Below are 19624 nucleotides of genomic sequence, written 5' to 3'. Positions count from 1 at the left end.
ATATGATTGGGTGTGTGAGTGGCTGTATTGGTGAGTGAGTAGATGCATGAGTGGCTGTATGGGTGAATTAGTGGGTTTGTTAGTGGATGTATAAGTAAGTGGATGTGTGAGCGGCTTTATGGATGAGTGATTGTTTGTATGACTAATGGTATGGGTCTGTTAATGGGTATGTAAAGGGTTGTGTTGGAGTGGAATATGAGAGGTTCTATGGGATGTGAGTGGGTGTGTGAGTGGTTCTATGGGTGATGCCATCAGTGATGCCATTTGAGATGTCATCAGTGATGCCATCAGTTATATCACTGACCATGCCATGAGTGATCTAATATGTGAGGTCATAAGCAGTGAATTATGGGGGAGTCATTTATAGTTAGCTTAGGTAACTATCACTGCTAAAATTCACTGGTTTTGTGTGAGTGGAATCTGAGCCTAACTATAATGTCCCTGTAACCTTTGTTTTTATCAGTGAATTTTTATTTTTTTAATTCTATTATCTAGCTATAACACCTCTGTAATCTTTGCTTTTTTCAGTGAAAGTCAAAGGTTTTGTTAATTGTATTTCCTAACTGTAACCTGTAATCTTTGAGATTGGGTTTAAGAGTGGTTGTATAGGTGTGCCAGTGGTTTTGTTGGTATGTGAGTGGCTGTAAGGGTCGGTTACTGGGTGTGCGAGTGTCTGTATGTGTGTGTGAATGCATGTGTGAGTAGGAGTGGTTATGTGGGTGCATGAGTGGCTGTATGAGTCTGTGAGTGGGTGTGTCAGTGGTTATGTGGATGTGTGAGTGGGTGTGTGAATGACTGTATGGGTTTGTGAATGGCTGTTTGGGTTTAGCATGGTCTAGAAATTCCCTTCAAATAGCGTCATGAGTCTACTTTTACATCAAAATGGTTGTTCCATCTTTCCTTTTGGACAGTTTGAAAATTAGGATCATAAAATAGACCAGTGGTTGAATTGTGATCTGCTGCGATTTGTCTGCAGCCTTTGAATTTCCTTGTTCAGTATCCTCCAACACAGACAGTGTGAGAAGGTTACACCGATGAATTACTTTAACCTTCAAAACACCAAACGCTGTATCTTTGATGGTTATTAACTCTTAAGCAGCTTTCTCAATAGACAACTGTGAAGAGCATGTTTTGCATTTTGTGCCAGTGTCCTTTCCTGTTGTACAGAGCCCGACCCCACTAATTTGTGGTAGCAATATATAAAAAAAATACAAAATGAAAACATGTCTCGTACAAAAGAGTGAGAACGACTAAATACTGTTGTTCTCTAAAGCGCTCTGGAAGCTCCTTGAACCTATGATGAAGGATACAATTCCAGTGCAAGAAATATCCTTCCTATTAAAACTGAGGGGCATATTATCAAAAACTAGCGATATTTCTCGCTAAATAAGCTTGGGGACATGTTTTTTTATCGCCGTGCATCACCGGATTTTATCGTAGAGATAACGTGCTGTTAGCAGCGTTTATCTCCAAAGCGATAAAATATCCGGCGATAGCGGCGAAATGCATGAATATCACTGAAAATTCTGCGATACTCAGGCATTATCGCTAATAGGGACTTAACCTGAATATCCACCTCCCATTGGATATACAGGCTAAGAAGTGGTCTGAGCAGGCGTAAGTATTTGGTGATATTCGCCCATAGCGCGAATATTTTAACCGCTACGCCTGCGTTGATAATAGGCGATAGCGATGTTAGAGACTGCTTTCAGTCGTTAACAGGTTGGGTACGCTCACTTTGCATGTCATTAGCGATAAATATCGTTGATAAATATCGTTCACATGCAAAGCGGGCCCCAAACCGCTCGCTATCACCTAACCTAGCTTGCTAATAGGGCGATGAAATTATCGCCGCTTGGCGGCCGAAAACGGCCGCGAAAGCGGCGATAATTTCATTTCGCCTGCCTTGGTAATATGCCCCTGAATTTCAGTTGTTTGCAGAAGCTTTAGATTGGCACTCAACCCTGCCAGACATTATCTAACACCTGACATGATAATAGCTTGCAGAGTATCGGTGTTTGGGAGGATGTAAGAAAGTGAGTAGGAGTCTTGAGGGGTAAAACGTCTATAAAAGATGGGGCATCAGTTGAATGTCACATTGCAAAAAGCAAAGACATACAGCTGGGAGAGGGCTTTTCCAGGGCTTACTAGCAGCAGCTGCGTAAAATTGTGAGCTCGGAGTTCCCAGCTCCTGCATGCACAAACAGTGCACACGTGCTTCAAAGCACATCAAACTGTTCGGCATCGAGGGTGACGATAAGCAAGATGAATGGGGGCTATTGCTTTATTCAGACTGAAACTGTATCTGCTGGCTGATTAATCACAGGGATGGTACTTAGTTTCAAGACTTTGATTTTGTTTTATTGCTTCAATTTACTGAATGTTTTTCAAAGGCAGACTGACGATCAGAGTGAATGTTTAAAAAAGAACAGCAACAAGACATACCTTGAAGTCTGATTACGAATTAGCTTCTGCAAATCAAAGGTTAAATGCAAAGATTGAATGTCCCAGATGTTCAGTATGGGCATTTTTTTGTTGTTGCAACTTTTATGTTGCGTTAGTGTTTGGCCCAAGGGCATTAGGGTGTTTTACCACCAGATGACATTAGGCAGAGCACATTAATGCTTGCTTCGTTTTTCATTCACAGGAAGATTAACTGACTTTTCCAGAATCACAGGAGGTTGAGTCGATGCCGGGACTCGAACTTCACCAGTTCTAAAGTTGCCAGGCCTCATAGTTAGGCCACAATTTTCTGTAACTCTTTGAAGCCACTTTTCAACAATCTCATTATCTTTTTGGCTGTCAACAACATATCACCTCCGAACAGGTGTGCTGGCTGCCATGTCTACTCACCCTTATTCATACTGGATAGTTCCTATCTCAATGTGCATCAGGTGGCCTGTCCCAACAAGAAGTCAGGGATTAGGATGGACGGTGGGGACTAGGGCCTTTAGCATATACCGTGTAACCCTCCACCACGACCTCTTGTAAACAAAAGAAAATGTACAGCAGGGGCAGCAGCTAAATGGTGTCACAGGGAGGAGACTCGGTGTGGCATATCACAAACAACTTGAGGTTGAGATCATAAGTGATTTTACATTTGTGTGACATTTAATTTCAGTGTGGTGACATTGGGACAAGTGCACATATGCATTAATTTAACACCTGATGAGTGACGCTTGAAAAGGGAGCAGACGATTCAAGTCTCTGGTGCTTGCATAGACAGGGGTTCCTAGCAACAGCTAAATATCAATCCACACAAAGCTGAATGTAGATCCCCTCAATGAACAGATCCTCCACGCCTCTTTGGAGCATCACATTTCAGAGAGGCTAATCAATAATGCACTGAAGGTGACAATCTAGTATATTTATTTAATAATTTAAATATTATTAAAAAGCAATCATGCTTCCCAGCAAGTTCCCTGCCTGCACGTGTTTCGAATTTGGACAAGGGGTGGCATTGCACCCTCAAAGGGCCCCAAAGACAAGCATGGGCCAGATGGGACCATGTGTGTAAGTATATATATTACATACTGGCGGTCACCACTAGGTAGTTGTAGTTAGGACCATATTTCATTGAAAAGCGTTTTTTGACTTGCATAGATCTTTGGGGCTGGTTGACGAATCTTCACAAAAGTTTACAAAAGAAGAGTGCCAGTGATTCTAGTTTTGCATGGAAAGTTTCGGGGTGATCCGGCAAGCGAGGGTCGAGAAAAAGAGGGGGTTAAAAATGTGCATTTCCCAGATTAATTCCCCTAGGGATTTTGACACACACTTGCAGCCCGAACTGCTGGATGGATTACACCAAATTTGGAAGAAAGCTAGCTCTTGTTCCAGAAAGAGTGATTTTTGTTATTTGGTGTAAATCTGTTCAGTAGGATTAGAGATATTTAAAGAAATCAAATTTGTATATCTAGGGATGCGAAGTCTCAGCAAACCCTCGCAATCTTGAGCTGTAATGGGATTGGCTGCAACACTACAACCAGGAAGTGTTGGCTGCCATCTTGAGACATAGCTTCAGCTGAGTTCCAGAACAAACATTTAAAGAAAAAGAAAAGGGGGCAGAATTGGAATCCCCAGGGGAAAAAAAGCATTTATTTTTTTACATTTTCACATAAAGTCGTGGCATATTTTTGACTCTGGCAATTATTATTTTTTTAACGTGCAGGCTCCCACACTTATTTTGAAAAGGAGGGAGGCACACGGAGCTCTCTTCCTGAGGCTTTTTGAGCGCCAAGGGCAATGGCCTCCCTGGGCTTTGCTGCAATAATTAGCTGGGGCCACACGTACACCCCATGCCCCCGGAACAAATACCACCTCGGGCCAGCGATTAAAATACATGTTGGAGGTGGGCCGTGTGGCACCTCTCTAGGTCCGTTTAAAGGGCCAGGTGACCCCCACCTCCCCAGGGCCATCCCGTAGAACAGAAGGAGGTCCTGGAGACATTAACGTCCCTTGGGACCACCACCCCCCAGGGCCAGATACTGCTATGTTCCGGGGGTGCCCACCCCAGGACTCAGCTGTTTGCTTTTGCCTGGTGGGAGCTGACAGCTCCCCCCAAGCAAAAGCAAACACTCTGATTTCAGTAAGAGGGAGCTGTCAAAGTGCTCCCGCTTGCTGGAAGTAGAGGTTTGATCGTTTTCCCTGCCCACAGACAAGCAGACAGGAAAATAGATGAAAGGTAGCTTTCACATGCAGAGAGCTTCATTTCCACCAGCTCCCTGCATGCAAGAGCAATTGTCACTCCCGCAGGAGGCCTTGCGACTCCTCCTGTGGTCCCAATCCTGCACACTGGGTTCACCTGGTGGAACCAGGGCACAGATTGACATATGGCCAGGCCCTGGGGATTGGGTCTCCGGGGTAGAATTAGGCCCGGGGAGGGGAGCCACATGGCCCCCCTTTACGTTTTGGCCTGGCCCCGCGGGGTGGAGTCTCCAGGGCTCAAATGGGCCCAAGGAGGGGGATGCATGGCCCCCCTCTGTGATATTTATGTATAAATCCTTAAGTGTTATTGTAGTAGCTTAGTGTTTACTCATGAACCTGCATTCTAATCTTTTGCCTGCCTGTTGTGGGTTTAGCATGTTATCTTTCAACTGGATAGGAGTTGGATGGCAGGCTGGAAACAGAAGTGGATGGAGTTTCTGTTGAATAAATCTGGATTTGGCCTAATTTCAGTGGTCCTGTCATTCGTAAATCCTCCAAATTCCCATATAGTGATGAGGATGGAAAGCCTGGTTTGATTTGGGACAACCTAAGCGTTTTTATAAGTTCTTCCTAATTTTAAGCTTCCTGGAGAGATGGAAGCTTCAACACGTTGGCTGCACCTGATTAGTGCTGGAAGTATCTGCCAGACGATTCCTGTTTCTGTGAGGTGGCATTCTGAGGAGCCATTTTGTGATCTTTTGAGATTTTTGGTACATTTTGTTGTGTTGTCCACATTGGCATATGCCAATCTTAAGACCTTTTAATGCTCAAGCTGGCTCTCGTTCCTGCATGTGTGCTCACCTGTTATTATGGTAGCTGGTGTCCCAGAAAACGCCAGCCATGTCAGGAGTGCCTATCACTCTCAAGTGGACCTCGCCCGGTATATCGCTCATAATGGCTGTTTGTGTCACAGTTATGAGCTCCTGTGGAATCTCCGATGGCATCTTTGGAATAATTCACCCCACACACAGCTGGCTTTGCTGCTATTGGCTGTGGTCTCAAGCGATTTCCATCTATTTGCCAGTATTGCAATGTGAGGTTGTGCTGTGGTTGGTGCATGGTAATAATGCTGTTATTGGCAGTACGTTACTGGCATCATCATTAGCCACTTAACTTTTGCAGTGTTTTCACTGGCCACTTGTAAATTGGCTGCAACATGGGTGACGTGTTCCAGTCACAATGTCCTGCATAGCTTTGGAGCCAGCATGCTGTCACTGCAGCAGGCTCTGCAGTTACTTGGAGTTGCTTTGTCTGATGGAGTCCAACTACAGCTAAAGATGCTATGCTGATACAGAGATATTTCTGACACCAAAGAGTGGCCATTGAAATGCCGCATCGGAGATACTTTGGAAGTTCTGTTTGACTGGGTTCTCATTTACTCATTCCTGCTCGATTCCAGTTTGTATTTACCATCAAGTAGTCTTAGAGTGCCTCCGCACCTACGCTTCTCTTGTTATATTAGTCTGTGAGAGTGGGGGTGTTTATAGTGATCATAATTCATAACATTTCTTCCCCACCTTTTTTCCTCTGCAGCACACTTATAAGAAGGAAAACACCTCCATTCACTGTTTTGTGCAGGAAGGTTCCCCTTCTTGCACACATACAATCTTGCCTACACCACAGGCACTCTTGCAACATGATACAAAGGTGTGTGCCTGCATTGGCACAAGCCCGCCAAAACGGTGCCAGTGCAGTGGGAAAGGACAGAAATGCGCCCTATGTCATAAACACGACATATTTCTGCCCTTTCCTTTTGACAAAGGGTTACTAAACTGCCCTGCATGAGGCCCACAGTATTCAGGGTATAGTGGAAGGTTACCAGAGTTTGTAGCAGACACTCTTGAAGGAGACAGAGGGTAGGAGGGGAACACTTTAATTGATTTTCTGAATAGAAACAATGTTCGTTCACCTCTGCAATCACGTCAGCAAAGCCTGGTAGGTTTCAGTCTCCCAGAGCAGCGATAAGAGCTTGAAATGTACTAAGCATATTTGACACACTTGAGTACATATTGAATGTATTCTAAATGAACTATTTTATCGTCCCCAAGTGATCGCTGTATTCTTATTAACTGTTTGAATCTGGATTAAAAAGTGTGCAACTTTACACCATGAAACAAATTTGTTGTCATCTTTAATCTTTGTCCTTAGGTAGTCCTTACACAGCTAAATCAAACACAGGTGTTCTCGGAAATTGCCCAATCTGCCCTATGCACGCACTGTAACTTGCAACTCATTTATGTGGGATTCTTCGGGACTGTTCTCATTACTGTCAGTTGTTCATGCTTGTCAAAGTTAACATTGATAAATGAGCGAGTGGTTGTTTTCATAACATTCTTTCATAGACCTGAATACCATGTGTGTGTTTATTTTCTTCCAAAGAACGAACAGGTACATGCATCAAAGGATTTTGCGATCGCAAACGGTGCGAATCGCAAAAATCGGCCGTTAGCGATCGCAAAATCTGCTTTTGGAATGCATTAAGGGTGAAGGCCCTCGCAATTTGAGAATTCGGAAATATTTGAGAATTCTCAAATTGCGATTGCATTTAAGGAGTCGCATTTTGCGATTCCTTAAATGCAATGCATGAAACTTAAAAAAAACATGCGATTTCGCAATTAGGGGGAGCAAATTACCATGAGGTTGAACCTCATGGTAATTTGCGAAAACTTTGAAAAATTCACTTTTGTGCATTTTTCAAAGTTTCATGTTGTGCACACACATGCCCTAAGGACATGTGTGTGCACAACATATGTGCACAGATTGATTTCAGGGGTGCAACAGGGTGTCCTTTGGACACCCATGCACCCTTGAAATCGCATTCTCAATTTGCGATTCGCTAATTGCGAATCGCAAATTGAGAATGTCTTCCCATTCATTCCTATGGGCCTCTAAGCCCATAGGAATGAATGGGGAGGTATTCCTTAATTGCGACTCGCAATTTGCGAGTCGCAATTAAGGAATATTAAGAAATCGCAATTTATTTAGCGATTTCTTGATGCATTGCATTTTGCAATTCCTTAATTGCGATTCCTTATTTTTCGCAATTAAGGAATCGCAAAAAGCAATATTGATGCATGTACCTCTATGTGGTTAGTGATCACAGATTCTCATAAAATTTGTGTATCTTTCGAGTAGGATCGTTGTGGAATTCAAATTCACTAGCTAAGAAAAAACAGTTCAGGTATATAAAGAATTCATGCTACCCAAAAAAAATGAAAAACAATATCATTGGCGAACAATCGAAAAATAGTCCTGATTCGGTTTACACAGGACAGCAAACTGTTTGTACATTATATTGAGAAAACAGTACAAGGCAACGGGAGGTGTGAGGTCTGACGGGAACCTTACCTGGGTAGTCTACTCAAAATTAATCCAAGTGCAGGTGGTGTCAAAGCATGTTTCAGAGAGTTTTTACTTTGGGTTAATGGATTTTACATGTCTCTGTAGTAATGCCACATAATGAAAAGTTAATAACAATATCTGTTCAAGCATGAAAATATTTTGTGTCGTATTCCACAAACCTTGCTCAGAGGCAGCAACATTGAGTACCGAGCAGCTCTACTGCTGGCCTCAGGTCTTTGTGGGGCTGCTACACTCACTATCTATCGGCACGCAAGGAATGAGACCACATTTAGCCAGCACTGAAGCTTAGTGCTTTCAGGCTTCTGGTCTCCATCAGAACGTCAGTGCAATAATTACAACAATAATATAAAAGTCGCCTGGCATAGCAGATGTATATGATGTTTAAAAGTGGGAAGGGTGAAAAGAAAAACATATATTATATAGTTCAGTTTATTGTTTTTCCACATATAAAATATCTGCCTATCACTGTAAATACTGATATATAATATATTTTCACATAGACGTAATTTCTTATTGATCTGAAGTGCCTCAATTTTGCTGGCTAAGTTTGATGGCACTGCTGTAGCATAACTGCATGTATGACAGTAGGGCTTCGCGATCTGGTTTGTTTTATTTTTACAGAGACTTTAAAATATAAATGCCTTTGTTTCCTGTTTTATCAGCCCTTTCGAGCTAGACGTTGCTTTCTTTCTTTCTTCCTTTCTGGTATAACTGCCTCTCGAGGCCCACCATCCTATCTACCTGATAGATATTCCTCTCCCACCATGGGAATGTCATCTTCCAGTTTACGTCACTTCCAGCTAATTAGCCAACAGATTCCCTAGGAACCCTTCCCTTTTTCCGAATCCAATGAACTGATAATGTCAGCTCTGGCCTCCACCTCCAGGACTGGTTTTAGAACATTGTTGAGTTAAGTTTCTATCTTTTTCTGGCCTTCTTTGTTTTGCTGTTGGAAGGATATCTGCTAGATGGGCTGAAAGGCACCTGAGATGCAGGTTGTGGGCTTGCCTATCATACTTCATCTATATCTTGGATATAGTATTACATCTGAAGGTATTAAACCTAAAGTTGATCTCATCAGGGCTTTGAGAAATGTTTCTCTTAAAATAAGGATGAACTAAAGTCGTTTATGGGCCTCAGTGATTATTTTTTAAGATTTGTGGAAGGGTATGTGTCCATTATGGAAACGTTTGAAGAGATTGTTAAGAAAAAAATAGATTTCTGTTTCAAGTACAAATGAGGACACAGTGATTTCTGACATAAAGATAATTCTTACCAATGTCCCAGCCTTAAAGACCTTCATTAGTGGTCATCACTGTATAAGAATAGCTGATGGTAGAGCTATTGATCTGGGGGCTGTATTGTTGCAGCCTTTGCTTCCAGAGTGCTTTCTGATGTTGAAAGAAGAAACTGCACTATTTAAAGAAAAGCATTGGGATTTGATTGGCCTATTGAGTAGTTCAAAACTTATACGAGGAATTCTCATTTTATTGCAAAGATCACAAGGCTGGTAGGTGACAAAGACACAAAAACAGCATCATCAAGGCTGATACGTATTTTTTCTATGTTACAAGAGTTTTACTTAGAGGTTATATATAGTCCTGATGGCTCTTATGTTCGTGCAGATTGCTTATTAATACTTCCTCTCAGTGAAGAGAATGTTTTTGGACCTGAATGTGTTGTTGCTGGAGTTGACGTGATTAGAGTATGTCAAGGTTGTATCAGTGAAGAGGAATGAAATAATACTTGTTCGAAAGACACAGTTATGGAAGTCATAGTGTATGTTCATGAAGTTGTTTGAACATCTTAAAGGAGAATTATATTGTTTTTGTCAAGTTTCATCACAACTTATGCTTGAATCTGGAATGTTTGTCACACCCAGTGATTTAAGGTCCAACATTATTGGTCTGGCACACAAGGGTCAACGTACTCCGTTTCCCGACTGTACTTAGAGTAAAATTACGTTCACTTTTGCAGGGCCTATGGGAGCTTTACAGTATAGATCGGAGGGCCCGATTCACAGAACTAACTTAAGACAAAATCCTAAACTTATTAGCTTGTTGGTATTCACAGAAGGCACTTACTCATTTTGGTATTCACAGAAGGCACTTACTCATTTCGGTATTCACAGAAAATTGGAGTCCTAACTTTAGGACTCCTAAATGCCTTCTGTGAATACCGAAAGTCTTAAAGTTAGGATTTTTCTCAGTTTAGAAGTAGTAAAGTTAGTACTCCTAACTTTAGGACTCCCAAATGCCTTCTGTGAACAGCGAAAGTCTTAAAGTTAGGATTTTTCCCAGTTTAGGAGTCCTAAACTTAGGAGTCCTAAATTTACTACCCCTAAACTGAAAAAAATCCTAGCTTTAAGACTTTCGGTATTCACAGAAGGCATTTAGGAGTCCTAAAGTTAGGACTCCTAACTTCTGTGAGTACCGAAATGAGTAAGTGCCTTCTGTGAATACCAACATATGTAAGTGCTTTCTGTGAATACCTAAATTGCGGTAAGTTTAGGATTTTGTCTTAAGTTAGTTCTGTGAATCGGGCCATAAGTATTTAATTGTTGTTACTGATTATTTTTCTAAGTCGACTTTGTCAGTGAAATTAGCACACAGACTGACCTTCTATTTTTTAAGAAAATGTATGCATTGGATGGTTACCTTCTTGAAATCATTGCAGATAGTGGTGTTCAACTTAATTATCATGTGATGACAGTTTTTTAAGAAAAGGGAATACAATACTACACTGTTGCCTTTTATAGTACCTAATGTCCAATAGTGCTGTGGATAGAGCGATCAGGTTACTTAAGGAAGTTATTCAAACAGCTCTCACTTGTGGCACTGATGTTGAGCAGTTTGTGAGTGACAACATTTGGACGTACCATAATACTTCTCACAGTGTTACTGGAGTGGCACCTTTTGCTTTATTAGGGGGTAGGAAATCCTGTCCTTGATTAGTTCCCACATGGCTCAAATCTTCTAGAGAGCGTGATGTTGATTATGATAAACTTAAGCATTAAGTGGAATTGACTCAATGCAAAATAAAATGTTGCCATGATAACGGTAATCTTGTGGATGGTGGTAAAATGTGTGTGGGATCTTAGGTTATGTTAAATAAACAAGAAACCATTTAAGTCTAAAGTCGATTTTCACTTCATTGGCCCTTTTCAAATTGTCAAACTTGCTTGTTCCTCTGTCAAGTTAGATTATGGTCGTTGTTGGGCAATGGGGAACCTTATTACCTTGAATGAGTTTGAAAAATCTGTTATGTTCAAAAGATTATCTGGCCCGGGAAAATCATTATTGTTTTCAACTGATGTTTTTCTACAAGGGCAATAAACTAGGGATATGACATCCAGTTTGGATTCTTCTGCTTCTGATGCTATGTCTTGTTTGTACTCAAAAGTGTCTACTTCAAGAGAAGGTCAAGATTCATCTAGTGATAGAACTGGGGAACATGTCACTATTAGAGGTGGTGGTTTTTCAAGAAAACTAGGATATTTGCAAGAACATTGTATGCAAATGATATTCCTTCAGTTTCTTTTCTTGTATTGGTTTGGTTATTAGGGAGGAGATGTTGTATTCCATATTCATTGGTGGTTTACTTGTGTCTATCTATTCACTTACTTGGTTTTAGAATGGTGTTGGGGGAAGCCTCCTGCTTTATCTTGGTATTCTTTGTTCTGCTTTTGTAATATTATCTGCTGGAAGGGCAGTTGTCAGTTGGCGGTAGGAAGAAGGGCAGACGAGACGCAGGCTGGTGGGCTTGGCTATTATACTTCATCTTTTAAAGAGGACTACTCTTTTCTACAGCAATGGTTTTATACTCTCTTTATTGGTAGACCGTCTAACATTACAGAAATTTAAAACATCATTTTCCAAGCTCAGACCGGTATTATTCCCACTTAATATGAATTATCATTGAATAACATTGTCAAAGAGATGTAAACAAATTATACCCAAATAACTGAATTTTGCCAAACAAATGTTGCTGTTTTGAACAATTCATGCATTCTCTTGTGCTAACCTTTTGTCAGGAGCGGGTTACCCATGTTCTGAGTCTTACACCTACATGTCTAGATGCCTGCTGAGATGCCCTTGGCATTGTGGATGGCAGGAACTCAGAAGCGTTTCTTCCTAGATCTTATGATACTTGTGGTTTTAATAACAGATAAAAGAGATGCCCCAAAAGGTCCCAGCATAATCTATTGGAATTGCCGTCTGTGACCTGCCTCCACTCCACCACTTTATATAGTCAGGACATAACTCCGATGGCAGCTGCACTAACCAATTAAGATATACCTGCGCAAATTCACGGGGAAACCACAGTAGTGTTTGCATGCATGTTTGCATGAATGTATGTTTGCACGCATGTTTGCCACTACTGTGTCCCACGTGGAGTATCACCTGCATGAGAAGTCACAGTGAAAGGAGAAAACACGCAACCAGTGTGACTACATAACTTTTCCTTTTGTCATTTCAGTCCTCAGTCATGCCCCTCTTGAGATCCTAGTTTCACTTTATCACTTCACTGTACTAAATCTTGCAGTCTCCTGTTTAGTTTATAGATTTTTTCCTATCGCTACCAAGGTTACCACAGTCCTGTGTCATTACTGGATTATGTAAACCTTTCTGGCATGTCCTAGTTCTGAATCTAAATACCTTCTTTCCTGCAAGTTTTATAAGTAGTCTGGTCCAGCTCATGTCTCTTATCATGATTTTACCCAGCATCTGCTTTTTACCCCGTTGAAGACCCATTTATTTACCCTGGTGCACAAGACGTTTTCTCCCTGTGTGTTGTGCCATTGAGCGATTTCCCTGGCCCAGACCTCCAGGTCTTGGATGGCAGTCCCTTGCAGAGTAATTTAGTAACGAATGCCTTGTCCCAAACAGCGGATCAAAAGGGGGTGGTGATGGACGGAGCATCTGAATCAATCAAACACTCACACCCAGTCAAAAGATCTCGGTTTAATCCATCAGCGTTCTTTAGCCCACTCTGCCACCCCAGTTCAGACATGGCTATATGCAAATCAGTCTGACCCTGTGCCTCATGGGAACAGTCCAGCCCGAACTGCCAAGCCATGTCTTCCCTGGACCGGAAACAAGCTTCCGAGGACCGGTTTCTGGCATTCCAGCCGTCTTCAGCCCGGCTTGCTTGAATCCAGTGGCAAAGTGAGCAAGGGACTCACGTCTGAGCATACCCTGCCACACTTATGGCGGCCAAAAGCGGTACAAAAGGGGGTGGTGATGGACGGAGCATCTGAATCAATCAAACACTCACACCCAGTCAAAAGATCTGGGTTTAATCCATCACCGTTCTTTAGCCCACTCTGCCACCCCAGTTCAGACATGGCTATATGCAAATCAGTCTGACCCTGTGCCTCATGGGAATAGTCCAGCCCGAACTGCCAAGCCATGTCTTCCCTGGACCGGAAAGAAGCTTCCGAGGACCGGTTTCTGTCATTCCAGCTGTCTTCAGCCCGGCTTGCTTGAATCCAGTGGCAAAATGAGCAAGGGACTCACGTCTGAGCATACCCTGGCACCGGTCCTCAGAAGCTTGTTTCCAGGTCCAGGGAAGGCATGGCTTTGCAGTACGGGCTGGACTGGGTGTGAGTGTTTGATTGCTTCAGATGCTCCGTCTGTTACCACCCCCTTTTGTACCGCTTTTGGCCGCCATAAGTGTGGCAGGGTATGCTCAGACGTGAGTCCCTTGCTCACTTTGCCACTGGATTCAAACTGAAGACGGCTGGAATGCCAGAAACCGGTCCTCTGAAGCTTGTTTCCGGTCCAGGGAAGGCATGGCTTGGCAGTTCGGGCTGGACTGTTCCCATGAGGCACAAGGTCAGACTGATTTGCATATAGCCATGTCTGAACTGAGGTGGCAGAGTGGGCTAAAGAACGGTGATGGATTAAACCCAGATCTTTTGACTGGGTGTGAGTGTTTGATTGATTCAGATGCTCCGTCCATTACCACCCCCTTTTGTATCGTTGTCCCAAACAGGACAGGATGAATTTCACTATGACCTCGGGATGACTTTCACTATAACATGATGACCATCTTTTAGATGGGTATGAGGCCAAATTTTTTGAATTCGGAGTTAGCGGACGCTCTACTCCTGGAAACCCAGAACTTCACTTGGGAACCCTCAAGTCTGGCTGGCTAGGAGCACTACTGATTTATGGCAGTCTTCCTAATTGGCCGAACTCTAATTGTGCCCGAGTCTACTAGAGGCATGCTAACCTCACGATAGCTCAATTGATCTAAATGTATAAATTAATAAGGAAGCAGCTCCTGTCAAATTCATCAAGATCCTCTGAGTGAAATTGATGAACTTCAGTAGTAAAATGTACCTGGTATGTTTAAACACACTTTGCTGAGCAGATCCAGAAGAATCCGTAAATATTGGCAGCATCTGGTTGCCTTATATTCTCTGAGGAGGCTTAGGGAACCTGCAGTAGTCAAGTAAGTTGGCTTTAATCTCTAACCTTTTGGGGAAGGTCTTGACCCCTTGAAGCAGAGGCTAAACCATGCAGATTTTGACTACACATTATTAAGATGCCAGTTTCTTAAACACAAATGATTACATAGTACATTGTATTATCTTTTTTATCATTAAAAACAAATCTATTTTGTGTGAAGAAATTGCAGCTGTGTACTTTTATAGCTTTGCCCAAATAAAGATATTGATTGACTGAAATTAACTTATTGATTTTTTTTTTTGTAAAGAAATTTTATTAAATGCCATCCAAGCAATTAGGAGCAATATAATGGGATTCTAGAGCATACATCGTACTTTTGACAATAGTTATCAACAACCACATCTGAGGATCGCACAGAACCTATTGATGTTAACTTAGGTGCCAAAGAATTTTCAGTTTGGCTCAATTCGGCCTTGGATTTGGTCACCCGTTTAAGGCTATTCATTGGCATAGCAAAAAGCCTTCTGCTCTCTCGTTTGCAGACCAGAATGTATATTTGAGGCACTTCTATAGTAGACAAGAACGAGTCTGGGTAAGAAAAATATAAACCCCAGGAAAAAACTAGATATCAGGGATGTCCTTAGCTATCGCTCAGGAAACATGTAAATTCTGAATGGATAAAATGGTTAATGCTCCAAATTCTTCAAGGGAGCAGTTTAAGATCATAAATGTAATGTCCTATCCAAAGAGCTCAAAGAATGTAGGGCCCAATTCATAAAAGTAATCTGAGACAAAATCCTAACTTTAGGAATTTTGGTATTCGCAAAGGGTATTTAGGAGTAGGAAAGTTAGAATTTGTCTCAGTTAAACTTATGTTTTGGTCTTAAGTTAAACTTAAGACCAAAACGTAAGCTTAACTGAGACAAAATCCTAACTTCATGACTTTCGGTATTCACAAAGGGCATTTAGGAGTAGTAAAGTTAGAATTTTGTCTCAGATTACATTTGTGAATTGGGCCCTTAGATTTTACTCAGGCTTTTTGTGATGAGTTGTCTCTTTATTTTCAGTCTAAACTGTTGAATATCCATTCTGAATTTATGACAACCAATGATCACAAGGAAATATACAACTATATAGGACAAAGTCTGCAGGATACTTCAGGTACAATGGTTAGGGAAGGTGAGACAGTTAACATAACAATGCTTTCATCCTTTTTGCCCATTTGAGAGGAACAGACTGTGAAGTATCTTTATGCACTAAATCAGGTTCCCCCTTTGGAACTTGCTTCCCAAATACTATCCACCAGGATTTTGGAAGAGTTGCAGGGTTTATGGCCTCTACTATGAATAAATCCATTGTCACAGGCTGTTTTCTTAAGCTATGAAAAGAGGGATTGCAGTTAATCCTCTATTTAAAAAACGAATCTGGACCCATTGGAACGAAAAACTATTGTCCTATATCCTTGCTTCCCAATCCCGCAAACATCTTTGAGAAACATCTGAATGGCCAGCTTATGACAATAATTGAGGACAATAAAGTCCTGGATTCCTCACAATGTGGTTTCCATAGTGATCATAGTACAGAAACTGCCCTAGTTTCAGTCCTGTCCAGAGCCTTCAAAATGGTTTTCTCTGTGGTTCTTACTTCCTGTTAAAAATCCTGCTTTAAATTATTTAAGGTCATTTATAACAGGCAGAATACTAACAGTAACATGTGAACAGTTTACATTGAAATCCTTTTCTATCTAATGTGGAGCACCTAAGGACTCTTCTCTAAGCCCACATTGTTTAATTTTGATGTATCTCCGTTAACAAAACTGATTCACTCACTTAGTCTTCAGGCCCTATCTTACGCTGAGGACATGCAGATTATTGTATCTATTACAGAGGACGAACATCCAATAGTCGTCTACTTTAGAAACTGCATGACCGCAATTTCGGTCTGGATGAAGGATAATTGTCTTAAATGAAATGCAGATAAAACAGAGGTATTTGTTTTTGGAGGTCAGCCCTTGGTTTGGAATAGTAATTGGTGGGCAGACTCACAGGAAGCCCTATCTTCTCTGACTAAGTCTGCTAAAAATCTTCGGGTCATAGTTGATCAACAACTTTCCTCGGACCTACAGATGAATCAGAAGGTATCATCAAGTTTTAATATTATTAGGATGTTATGAAAAGTTTTTCCTTATAGTTTGGTGGACTGCCAGCTCTTCTGATTTACAACAGGGCTCCTGCTTTGCCAGATTGTAAGGTCCAAATTTACAAAGCACTTTTGCAGCCACTAATTCCACCAAGATTTAAAAACTCACAGAGTTGGGGGCCAGGAAAGTGTTTTTCACAATGTCTAAAGGCCTTTTTATAAGGTGGAAAGGTCTTTCTGACTCACAAAAGGGCTTTTGAAACCCTTTCTAAATTGTAAATAGGAGGGGGGATGTAAGGGGTGTCCCCCCAATTTGCAATTCAGAAACAACTTCCATGTTGGGAATCATGTTTTGTCCTCCGGAGCAGTAGGCAGTTATCTAGGGGGCCACTTCTTGTTCCGCTCAATGTGCATAGGCTGAAAATATTTAGCAATTTGGGAATGCAAATGCAGAGACATAGCATACAACCAAAACTTGATTATTGCATGTGTGTCATTTTAAAGATCGATCAGGATTTTTAAATACTTAGCGCATTTGCACAACCTGTAATCCTCTAGAAATTCATTTAGAATACGATAAGGTGTTTTTAATCTGCGCATTTGCACATTACTCCCGCTTCCCTCGCGGGATTCGCCGCCATCTTGAGCAGGATTGGGGTTAGCGGCCTAGTCTTTCTGCCCAAGACCCCATTTAAGCAAATGACCAAACGGGAGTGCAGCGGACGGGCGCAGCGGGCGCGTTGCCAGTGCGCCGAAGGCGCGGCCAAAGGCAAGCCCGTCTGTGCCCGTCCGTGAACGACCGGGACCAGGGGCAGTTACCCCTGTTGAAATGACCCCCCGGAAGCAATACAGCTCTATGGAGCTTAGGAATCTCTGCCCACCTATCGCCAAGGTGTGTCAGCATAGCATGAATGTTAACAACGGGGACAGAAAATGCGTGCACTGCTCTTTCACTGCTATACGCCAAATCAGATCAAGGTGTAGGAATAGGATACTAAATCTTGCCCTGATCAATTGCCGCTCCTTAGGGAAACACAGGATGGAAGTCCACGACTACCTGATGGACAGCCAGGTGGATGCCCTTTTTCTCACTGAAACATGGCTTAATGTCGCGTCAGCACCGATGTGCTGGCGGCCCTTCCACCGGGCTATGATATTTAGAGAATAGACAAAAAGAAGGGGAGACGGGGAGGAATTGCTATAATACATAAGCACGGCCTGGCTTGCACCCTAGAGGAGGCGAACATTGTGGACAGCGAGACTGGGTTTTTCGCTATCCCAGCCTCACATGATTACAGCCTCAAGGGACTCCTGGCTTACCGCCCCCCCCCCCCAGCTGATGGAGAATATCACTCAATTAGCGTCAATACACAAGAGGTTTCTTTTGCTAGGTGACTTGAACTTTCACTTTGACGATCCCCTGAATACAGAAGCCCAAGAGGTTAGACAGGAACTGGAAGGCATGCAGCTGTTATTAAAGTCAGAAATGCCCACCCACTGCCACAGCCATCTTCTAGATCCCATCTTTGCTAACTGGGATGTGCTGATGGTAGCATCTCCAACCCCGTGTTGTGTCGCAGGAAGTATTAAGTCAGGCTCCCCTAGCGACCCTGCCACCCCAAAAATACTTCATGGCAGTATATACACTTTGGAGCCTTACATAAGGCACCTACTCGCGCTATCCATTGAATCTGGGCAGGTATCTATGACATGGAAGAAAGCAGTAGTCCTTCCTCTGAGGAAGACACCCAACATCAGTAAGGATAAGCTAGAGAACCTAAGACCGATCTCCCTACTCCCATACTTCGCTAAGATCGCGGAGAAAGCCGTTAATAAACAACTCTCTGCTCACATTGAGTCCAACGGACTCCTCCACCCCTCACGATCGGGCTTCCGTGCTCTTCACTCTATGGAGTCAGCTCTGTTATCCTCCACAGAAATTCTACGTAGACATGCGGACGAGGGACAGACAGCGGCGCTGATTCTTCTTGACCTCAGCGCCGCTTTCGACACTGTAGCTCATCACACTCTGCTACAGTGTCTGAAAAAAGGGAGGAGTGGTGGGTAAAGCTTGGGAATGGCTGGAATCATTCCTTACCGACCGTAGCTTCCAGGTCGCTCAGGGACCTTTCCGGTCTAAAGAAATAAAATTGAAACAGGGAGTGCCACAAGGCTCCAGTCTCAGCCCCACCCTATTTAATCTATATGTGGCGCCCGTGGGAAGCATCACAGACAGTTTTGGGGTTGAGATAGTGTCATACGCAGATGACACACAACTGATCGTGACCCTGACACAGCCAAAGGAGCAATGTGCAGCAAATTTCTCACAGGAGCTCGCCTAATGGATGGCCAACAACTGCCTCCAATTAAACGGAAACAAGACGGAGGTGCTGATTGTGGGCAAGTCACCATCAGTTTGGACCTCGGCCTGGTGGCCGGATGAGCTGGGAGCTCTACCCGAACCCAGCAATCTAGTCAAGAACTTAGGAATCTGGGTAGACAACAAAATATCCTTTGATCACCAGACAAAACAAGTGGCGGGCACTTGTTTTGGTATGCTATGGGTCTTAAGGAAAACACTGGACCTTCTGCCTGTGCCGACAAGACAATCCCTGGTCCATGCTTTAATAACGTCCAGGCTGGACTACGGAAATGTCTTATACTTAGGTGCCAGTGAAAAATGATTGCAACGATTACAGCGCATACAAAATGCGGCGGCCCGGTTGATCCTACAACTACCTAGAAAAACGTCAGCAAAAAAAGCACTGATTACCGGTCAGAGAACGGGTGACGTTCAAGGCCCTCTGTGTAGGGCATTGCATCCTCCATGGGAAAGGCCCTAAGTACCTGCATAGTCTCCTCAAATGTTACAAGCCCACTCGCCAGTTAAGATCTGGTGGCACGGGGCAGGTTCAGGTCCCTAAGTTTAAAAGAGTGCGAATGGGTGGACGGTCTTTTAGAGTCCAGACCGCCATCCAGTGGAACAAACTGCCAATGAGATT

General features: G+C 42.8%; 1 protein-coding gene across 4 annotated transcripts in view; it reads right to left on the bottom strand.

Annotated features, from left to right (window-relative positions):
• The window catches only part of MYH16 (myosin heavy chain 16), a 1042471-nt gene that overhangs the window by 268110 nt on the left and 754737 nt on the right, over nt 1-19624 (bottom strand). The window lies entirely within an intron of this gene.

The sequence above is a fragment of the Lissotriton vulgaris genome, chromosome 7 (assembly GCF_964263255.1).
Source record: "Lissotriton vulgaris chromosome 7, aLisVul1.2, whole genome shotgun sequence".
Classification (NCBI taxonomy): Eukaryota; Metazoa; Chordata; class Amphibia; order Caudata; family Salamandridae; genus Lissotriton; species Lissotriton vulgaris.
Note: the sequence above shows the minus strand (reverse complement) of the source record. Positions and strands in the feature narration are given on the sequence as shown.